This window comes from Anomalospiza imberbis, chromosome 3 (genome assembly GCF_031753505.1).
Source record: "Anomalospiza imberbis isolate Cuckoo-Finch-1a 21T00152 chromosome 3, ASM3175350v1, whole genome shotgun sequence".
In the NCBI taxonomy this organism is placed as follows: Eukaryota; Metazoa; Chordata; class Aves; order Passeriformes; family Viduidae; genus Anomalospiza; species Anomalospiza imberbis.
This window is the reverse complement of record NC_089683.1, coordinates 93194091-93201447: the sequence shown is the minus strand read 5'-3', so window position 1 is coordinate 93201447 and position 7357 is coordinate 93194091.

The window sequence follows — 7357 nt, the reverse complement described above, 5'->3', positions numbered from 1 at the left end:
ATTTTTGTCATATTCCTGATTCCTGTATTCCTCAAAAGCTGTGAACTCCAGTAGTTATCATTTAGTAGACATGAAAATCCATGCAGTTTCTTGCTTTGCATTTTAAGCAATGTCTGTTAATTTTACATACCTCTGCTGTAGCACACAAGAATTAAGAGCCAGCCCCAGCAAACTTCTCCTGTTGGACATCTGTCTCCTGTACAGCACAGAACAGTAGTGGCAATCAAGGATTTTCATTTTATAACCCAGGCTGGATGTGGGAGAGTTATGGCTGTGCATATGAAAACAAGCACACAAAATAGGATTAAGGAATTTCCTTTCTACACCGGATGTACTTAGCAGAGATAATAGCTGACCTCTGAGAAAGCTAAAGTGGGATAGCTGCTCGGGGAGATAACATGATGCAGTACAGCTCCTGTTTAAAGAAGCAGCAAGAGTTTTGTGCCAGAGCCTTAACTCTGCAAATATTTTTCTTCCCACACTGAAATTAAAAGCAAAGTGCCTTGATGGGAATAAAGCCAGACTGTAGACTGAGGCCCTCATGATTTTTTTATCAGCTACCTAGGTTTGTTCCTAAGACAAGCATACTTGGAAATTTGAAATGTATATACCAGTGTCACATTTCTGATGTTGATTACTAATTATATCTCATTGATTGCCAAAGCAGTGTGTTAATGCCTCTTCACTGCCTTCAATAGCTGCTCGGAGCTGCCAGCACAGAGCCTTGGAGAGCTCGTGCATGAGGGTTTTGTGCCCTGACAAATCCTTACTTGCCTTAGTAGCACTGATCCTAGGCAGGAATTCTGCATAGCAGCCTGTGGTGGTGGGTCAAACAGGTTTGCTGATATGAGGGGCTCTTCTCTGTGCTGGTATGAAGGTCCCTTTTTTATCATCTTAAATAATTCCCTGATGCAGGGGTTTGTCCAAGACTGGTTCCAGAGACAGTGAGTTTACTGGGGGATGGTGAGCACCAAGGTCAGAGTTTGGCCCATCCTGGATGTGTGTTCATGGATACAAATGCTTCATTTGCTAGGACAACTGCTGGCTCCAAATGAGTTACTTTGGAGCCCATCCTCCTGGTGATAATGTGGCTTTCAGAGGGGTGGCTGAACCTAATGCATTTGTGTGGGGACACTAAGTTTTAGAAATGGAATTTAAAGGGTCGGGTTTTTTTAAACGCTTCCACCCTTGTTCAAATTCTGACAAAAATGGAATAAGAAAGGCATTAGCAAATAGGATATTTTACTTGTTTTTACTTGACAGCATGCAGTCTCTGCAGGGTGAGTATTTTGCTTTTTGCTGTTTTTTCACAAGAATGCGCCAATGATGAGTAATTACTCATCGACAAAACAAATGTAAAACAATTTCCTGTTCATTTTGACCTCAGTACCATACCTTTGTGAGGGTGATGGTATTCTTAAGAATCCATTTTTTGGTCATTGTTTTAGGAGGATCTCAGAGTACTGCCAGCTAATCCTGTATTCTTTGGGAAATGTGCTGTACCATAGCATGTGAGCCTGTTCCAGGCTCTGGCTGCTAACACAGTGGTGCCAAAGCATTAGCACCTAACTTTGGGAAATTCAAACCCAAGGGTAAAAATAACTGGTGTTAAGATGTTAGACAAGAATTTCTTCTTCGTATCTCCTGCCTCAAAAATTTCTAAGGAAATCCTACTAATGGATGACCAAGAGAAAGACATACCTGTCTCTGTAGGAAAATTGTTCTTGCAGCTAAAGAGTTCATGTTCTAATGGATAATTTTTCACTAGCAAAACCTAATCAGGATAAGAGGTCTGTTACATTTTGTTGCTGCTTTCAAAGATTACAAAAAGGCTTTTTTTTTTCCTCTGAAAATGTGCTTGCAGGATAGGAGCCAGCCTTCTGCTGCTGCCTGTATTAATGTGGAGGAGGGGGGAAAAGGTGATTTCAGGACAGTCTGTTTCCACACTGGAGAGCTGCCTCCCGTGAAGAGGCAGGTTGTTGGTTTTGCAGCAGTTATTGGGAAACATGGGACGAATCACATGAGAGAGAAATTGGAGCATTCCTGTTAACAACAGCAGAATTAACAATTACTTTACAGCTGTGCTGTCACAGGCTGCCAGGGTTTCTCAGCTCTGCATTAGTCATGCTCCATGGCCTCAGCCCCAGGACTTGCTCTCTGGGGTTTGGGGAGTTTTTGAGCTTGGTAACCAAGCGTGTCTGATGAAACAGTTTGTGGAGGGGCCAGTTGAGAAACCATCATGGGGGGACGTAGGAGCAGCCTGTGCAGAGAGGGAGAGGGCTGTGAGCAAGGACAGGATGCAGTCAGCCCCTGCTCTCCCCCAGCTGGCTGGGCTGCCCCAGCACTGTCTGCCTGGAGTCAGCAGAGAGGGCTGCTCCCTTCACCGCAGGAGTCTGCTCACAGAGCTGCCGCTGTTCTGCCCTGGGAAGGGAGCAGGTGCCCTGGGGGAGGTCACTGGGTGAGCCTTCATCTTCCCCCCTGCTGATGCCAGGTGACCCTTAATCCTGCGGGGAAGGTGAAGGTGCTGCTGGTGTGCTGGCTGAGCTAGGCCAGGCTGCAGCCCAGCAGGGAGGCTTAAAGCCAGAAGCCTGACTGGAAAACACCACACAGAATTTCAGATACACGTGTATTGCTGGAGCCAGAGCTCCTCCTGGCTAGCAGGGTGCTTTTGCCCACGCTGGATCCAAGACGTAGTTCAGTCCCTGTGGTTTAAAATCTCATCTTCTGTGCTGAGCTTGACAGTAAAGGGTACTTAAATAGCCCAGGGATGGTTGTATTTTAATTAACCATTAGCTTCAGTGGTGCTTGAGGGTTGCTTGTTTTATCAGGTGGACTGGGAGTTGGGCTGAGACCACCAGCTCTGGGATGGATAAACAGCTTACAGGTGTTAGCTGGTAATGGGAATTGGTTACCTGAATAGAGATGAGGGACTGGCCATAACATTGAGTGGTACTTAAGGAATAAATATTTGATTATGTGAGAGTGGTGCAGGAAAAGACATGAGAGAGGTGAAGGTGAGGTACAGGAAAACAACACATAGGACAAAACCAGGATTGTAAACATAGAACAGCTGACAATATAATTATGGAGCCGCAACTAAAAACAGGAATTTGGCCTTGTTCTTTCAGACAAATTAGGAAAATCACACTGAAGTCCTGCATGCTGTACATGACATTACATTTCCAGGGTCAAACCCTTACCACTGACAGTGGCATAAATCTAAAGAGATGTTGCCAGAATTGCTAAAAAAGAGGTTTATCAGGATGCTGTAAGGTCTCTTTTTAGCCCCTCCTTTATGCTCTTACAAAAGGGGGACTTGGTAGCTGGGACAATAACTGAAAAACCATTACCAGTACCTTGTTATTACTAATAAAGAAGCAGAAATTTCCTTTTTATTTACTTGCCCTGGGTGTCATGTGTCAAAAGCCCTCATTGACATTTAATTAATATGTTAGTAACCAATATTTAGTTATAAAAATGTATGGTTTTAAAATCAAAGTAGCAAAAGCAGAATCAGTTTTGTATGAAGTCACGAGCCTAGATATGACATGGATAAATGGGAACCAGTTAATATAATCTATTTGTATTTTTACAAGGTTTTTGAGAAGCTCCTTGATAAGGGGGGCTTCTAAATTATTTGGTGAGACTGGAAAAATCACAGCAGCTCACTGCAACTAAAACCTCTAAGTTACTCCATGCCACATTCTCTGCTGACTATCTCTGTAGTATGAATGATCACATTTCCCTCTCCAGCATTATTCTGTGGTTTGGTCCGGCCCCGCTCATTAGCTTAATCACAGAATTAACGCTCCTTTAATTTGGGGAAGAATTTGAAGGGGGGGAGCATACCTGGCCTTGCAGCAGTTTGGAGCTGGGCTCAACAGGGAAGACCTGTCCAGAAAAGCCCGTTGGAGCATCAAGAAGTGGATCATCAGTCAGGAGGTGTCTCTGTGAAAAGAAGCCTTGGGGGTTCCTCTGGTGCAGCCAGTGCTGAGTAACTGGAGAATAAGCCAGGTTTTCCGACTGCTCATGTTTCTTAGACATCACTGAACACAGCACTATGACTTAAATATTGAAATTAACTGCCCCTAAGCATGGTCTCACCTCTTCCATGTTAAATTAAAGGACATGTTTAAATTAACTAAAAAAATTACATTTGAGGTTGCAGGTGTGAAGCTTGGGTTACTTCTGCTCTGTTGCCCTCTCCCAGAGCAGGGGAAGAGACAGCAGTAATTTGCATCACCAGTTCTGCCATTCTAGATCCTTCAGGCTGCTTTGTGCTTCGTTTCTCCCTCCCATTCTCCCACGTGAGTATTGTCAGCCATTGTCAGAGTTGGGTGGAATGCAGTTAAATGCAGCTAACCCAGGAAAAGAGCCCCAAAGGAGTAAATTAGTGTCTGAATTAATTCCTGCTACAAGCTGGAAGCTCTCCAGTAACTTCAGAAGGTGCTTGCTTGAGTCCAAAGGAAGGAGGGATCACTCAGATATGGAGGAGCAGAAGCTCCTGATGTGCTTAGAAGCTTTGTGAAACAGCTCACCTGAACTGCAGGCATGGGAATGTTTGGTGGAATTAGCCCATGGGCACAAAGAAGGCCACCTTGTCCACAGGGATGAGAAGAACTGAAGCAGAAGTCAGAATCCTGGCAAGGTCCTGTTTCCAAAGGAAAACCAAATGATAGTGCTCCAAATCTGAGCACCTAAATGTGCCACATGAGGTGCTTCTGAAAGGGAAAACAGCAGGGTGAGTCTATGTTACTGGGAGGAGTCACAGTGTGGGGAGGCCCCAGGGCAAGCACAAGGGACAGGGCATTCCTGGTGGTGCACAAGGAGCTGTCAACACCACCAAGAGACCGTGACTGAAGCAGCCAGGTACAGGGCACCAAGTGGAAGGCTTCCTCCTGGGAGAAGACTGGACTCTAGGAATTTTGCTATACTTCTTTTAGAACTACAGAGCAATGTGAAAGAAACTCAGATCCAGGGGGTTTTCACCCAAAGCTTTGCAAGAGGGAAGAAAACTAGTGGTACAAAATATATCCTTTTTTTCCATTAGCCAGATGCAGTCAGCTATCCTTTCCCTTCTGCTGACTTCTGAGGAAAAACAATGAAAAGCCTCTCTCCTGTAGAAACCTGTGAGGTCTCAGGCCAGCTCACAACAAGCAGTGAAAGAAGGGTTGGAGTCTCTACCAAGCAGGAGAGGTGGAGCAAGAGTCACCCTTCAGGTGTCACCCATTACCAATGAACAGACCTGCTGCCAGTTTAGGATGGGTTACACCACAATAAGTCACTGTAGGTCTAGGTTTGCACATGTGTTGTTTTTTATTTTTAGTTTCCCCCTTGTCTTTTTATAGTTTTTTTTTTTTTCATGGAGAAGGGGCTCAAGCAGCAATGCAATGCTTATAGGTATGGTACAGATGTTTTTCCTGTGGTGAAACAACAGTGGTTTTGCCCTTCTAAGGCAGAGAAAAGGAAAGAGCAGCAGGACTTGCCTGGATGTTTTGTAGAAGGAACCTCAACACCCTCTTGGAGAGTAAGGTTAGTCTTTTCCTGGTATTGTATTTTACTGAAGTTGTGGAAAGAAAGAAAATATATTCAGTGGACAACAGAGAAGCATCAGTGATCGTATTCTGTGTTCTGGAAACCTGTATCCTTAGACTTCTGGTCTCATGTAGCAATTTTTCAATATTTTTCCCTTGGTCAAAAAAAAAGCATCTTTGGCAGCCAAAATGCTTACACATTTCACTTGCAAGTGGTGAGCAAGGGGCCAGGACTTTTCAGCAGGTTGTAGAGCATCTAATAAATCACTTATTGGCAAGGTTTAGAGCAATCAAACCTAAAGGAAAGCTTTTTGCCTGGACTCACTTTCAGTATGAACTTTTCAGGTGCTTGTGCACATGTGTAGTAGTAAATGAAACAGATACAAGGCTCCCAGCTTATAGAAACAAACAAAAGATATATTTGGGATAACTTGTTTCAAGCTGTCTGGTTACATGTGTTTTTTCAGTTCTTGGACGCAGGGGCCATTCTCATGTTACGAAGTGACACTTGAGCAAGATGCACTGTGCTGAGGAATCCGTTCCAAAGCCATGTCAAAGGCTTTGTCAGCCTTTGGGCATCTTCTGTTACCTGCAGAGTAACTCGGGCATTTTCTTGTGCTGTGCTCCCTCTAGTCCCACCTTTCCCAGTATGCAAATAAGTTCCTGGCTGACCTGTCAAATGGGAATGGTGATGAGGAGTCCCAGTCATTCACAACGAGGACATGCGGAGCGCTCCATTCCCTGCTCGTACTGTGAGGCAATTAATGCCATTTGTGCTGTTTGGCTGAATGAACAGTTCGAAATGAACCATTGAGCCATCTGTTCCTCCAGCTGACATCAGGCGTGGCAGGAGTAGCAGTCAGCTTTTGCTGGGAAAGAAACATCTCGCTGTCATTAAGGAAAGTTCAAGAAAGGGGGGGCGTGGGTTTGCTTTTTTTCTTCCCCTTTCTACTATCTTTAAAGCAAACTCTTTCTTTCATGTTTTCTTGTGGCTCAGACTACATACCCCAGAGATTTTTCTGATCTCTGGTCAGTGTGTTGGCAGTAGGGGAACGGCTACACTGAACACCTTCTTTCCTGACTTCTGGCATGCATTTGATGAGATGGAAGTGCTCAGCAGCATCTGAGTTTTACAGGATTGTTTTGCTCTTCCCATGTTCTGTTCATCTCCATATGTTTCTTTATTGAGCTGAGGTGTTCTAGAAACAGCATCCCTTGAAACCAGCTCTCATGAAGTTTTTCAAAAGGTCTTCTGAAGGTCATATTTCATCCCCTGAAATTATTAAAGGCTACCCGATACAAGAAAAAATCATGATGCCATTAGTTGTAGGAAGCCCAGGAAAAATTGGACCTGTTTCTCATGGAAAAGAAGTGCTGTGTACAGATGTCCTTCAGGAACTGGGTGTTTGATGCTAGTTCAGTGTTCGTGCTCACTGAAAGAGAGCCACAGGGAACAGATGCTTATGGAGTTTATGCTGGTGGCAAAGGGATAAGATGAGCTTAGGGCAGGGAAAGTGTAAGCAGAGACTTAAGCAGAATATTTTAAGATTAAGTAAGCCTGGTGGACTGCATGTCTAAATGATACGCAGAGATGTGATGCAGGATTTCTCTTAACAGTTGTCGACAGACAAGATACCAGCAGATTGGGAAAAAGCCAGGACAGTGCCTGTTTTAAGAAGAGCATTTGTGGGGAGTAGAGCAAAGTTAGGGAATTTTAAAGCCTTTGCACCAGCTTAAAACTTTTGGGATGCACTCCCAAAACAGCCTGAAAACACTCACCAGAGAACTGACTGATCTAAAAATAACAACAAAGAAAAAAAAAA